The following is a 2,261-nucleotide window of genomic DNA, read 5'->3' on the forward strand; positions in this document are numbered from 1 at the left end:
TATATATACGTATACACACAAAACGAGAGAAAGCAAAAGGTGGAGACTTTCAGATGATGAATTTTTAAGTATAAACATGTAGATATTTATATTACTAGGTCCAACTTACACAGAGTACAAACGACAGAAAAAATTAAAGGGGTGTAAGAAAGGTGATATAAGTCCAACAGCTGTTTCTGGGGATTCGGTGGTCCATAATAATGCTGGTAGATTTAGTTCATCACTATATGCGGCCGTATGGATGCAATTGACATTGGATAAGACGGGACTCCGTCATCAGAGTAAAGATGATCTTACATTTCAGATCTTAATTATTAGGAATTTATAAAAATCACAAACTGCGTAAGATCTGAAGTTCTAGGATGACACGTAAATTGAAAATTATTTTGTTTATCTCCACGGTAGAGTCGGTTTTGTTATACGGTACTGAAGCTTGAACCCTCACCAGAAGGCTTGAAAAACAAATAGACGGTTGCTACGCAAGAATGTTAAGAATGGCTCTGAATGCTACATGGAGAGCTCATTTAACCAACGAGCAACTTTATCAAGATTTATCCAAAGTGGCTGAGAAGATTCAGAAAAGAAGAATGGGAATTGCTGGTCATTGCATCAGGCACCCAGGAGAAGCTGTGTGTTAAGTGGTTTTATGGAAGTCAGCTAAACGAAGAATCAACAGGGAAAGAAAATATCTAACTTATGTGGACAACTTGCTTCGGGACAGCGTAACGGCAAAAACTGATGAATTAAAAACATACATGATGGATGGCGTGCTCACATGAAATCACCGAAGTGTCCAGGACGACAGCCAAACTAAACTAACAAACTATAAAAATTGTTTTGTGTATAGTAGAAGCACAATCAATCTAGTGCACAAAACTTTTAACAACTATCTAAACTCTATGGAAAACGAATGGGCATATCTACACAAGTGTGCACCCACCGAACCGACTTTGTTTCCACATAACTTCAAAATATGGGTATTTTTTAATGACATCTTTTTATAAATACGTTTCAGGTGGTGTTGATTTCGTCTGTATTGTGAGGCTATTTACATGCTAGGAATAACAGCCAAATTTCACAAAACTAGTGTTAGGTTAGGTTTAGGGTTAGGGTTAGGGTTAGGGTCAGGGTTAGGGTTAGGGTTAGGGTCAGGGTTACGGTCAGGGTTAGGGTTAGGGTTAGGGTTAGAGTTAGGGTTTGAGTTAGGGTTAGGTTTACCCTGTGGATCTATATAAAACCGGGGGGGGGGGATCGAAATTTTGAAATTGAGATTTTTGAAAATTTTTTTTCAGAATCGGAATCTCCATAGCCTAAAACGTGGGATTCCGTAAAAAAAAAAAAACAAGGGGGGAAAGGTTCAGATTACATATAGTCCATCTGGACCAATAATAATTCCCAGGTGTGAGGAGAACACTTTCAGAAAATTTACACGAGTCGGATACTTTTCACTCTGAATACATATCAGAGAGTATAGATTACGATTATACTAGGAAGACACAATGAAAAACTAAATGGTACAGATATATACTGAACATATATCACACGTATCAACAAAATGAAACTAGATGTTTCGAAGAAAATTTATATATATCAGTATAAATGCGTGTATGTGTCCATCCTTTGTCACCGTTTTTCTTAAATCAAATTCTGATGTAATCTTAGTTTACACACTCCAGAAAGATATTTGTAGTAAATGTAATTTTAAAATATCTATTTTTCTGAAAGTTTCTGAGAAAACAAAGCCGACACGTGTCAATTTTCGTAAACTCTATGCTATGGGGAAATAGAGTCAGGTAGGGGCTACTTGTGAAGGTACGCCATTTTCTTGATGGTAAATAAGTTTAAATACCTTTTCCTTAATTTTTCAGGCTATGTCTCCCGCTCCACTTGAGAGTTTCTGGTGTTTTCTGCCTTTCAGTCAACAGCAAAATTAATGGCGATCTTTCGATACTAGTCCACCACAACATATTTTTCTGCATTATATGAATAATTTATCCTGATCAAGCTATTTATAGCATTATCACGCGTTTGAGAAATAAATTTATTTCTGTATCATATATATGTGTGTGTGTGTGCGCGCGCGCGAATAAAAATAAATATACAAAATAAAAATAAAAATAAAAAATATATACAAAAAAATGGGTTTTGTATGATCGTGTATAGAGGAATATATTATTTAAAAGAGTTCCAACTCTGTCTGTTTTTTGTTTTATTTATATTCTTATAAAATTAATGTGGGATATAGAATATGGAATATATAA

The 2,261-nt window shown here is 35.2% G+C and overlaps 1 protein-coding gene across 1 annotated transcript in view; it reads right to left on the bottom strand.

The window, feature by feature from the left end:
* The window catches only part of LOC106872338 (solute carrier organic anion transporter family member 2A1), a 21,046-nt gene extending 19,032 nt beyond the window's left edge, over window positions 1–2,014 (bottom strand). Inside the window, exon 1 of the mRNA XM_014919290.2 lies at window positions 1,850–2,014. The gene's annotated coding sequence lies outside the window, so the exon portion shown is untranslated. The remainder of the gene's footprint in view (window positions 1–1,849) is intronic.
* Window positions 2,015–2,261: the final 247 nt, after the last annotated feature.

The sequence above is a fragment of the Octopus bimaculoides genome, chromosome 24 (assembly GCF_001194135.2).
Source record: "Octopus bimaculoides isolate UCB-OBI-ISO-001 chromosome 24, ASM119413v2, whole genome shotgun sequence".
NCBI lineage: Eukaryota > Metazoa > Mollusca > Cephalopoda > Octopoda > Octopodidae > Octopus > Octopus bimaculoides.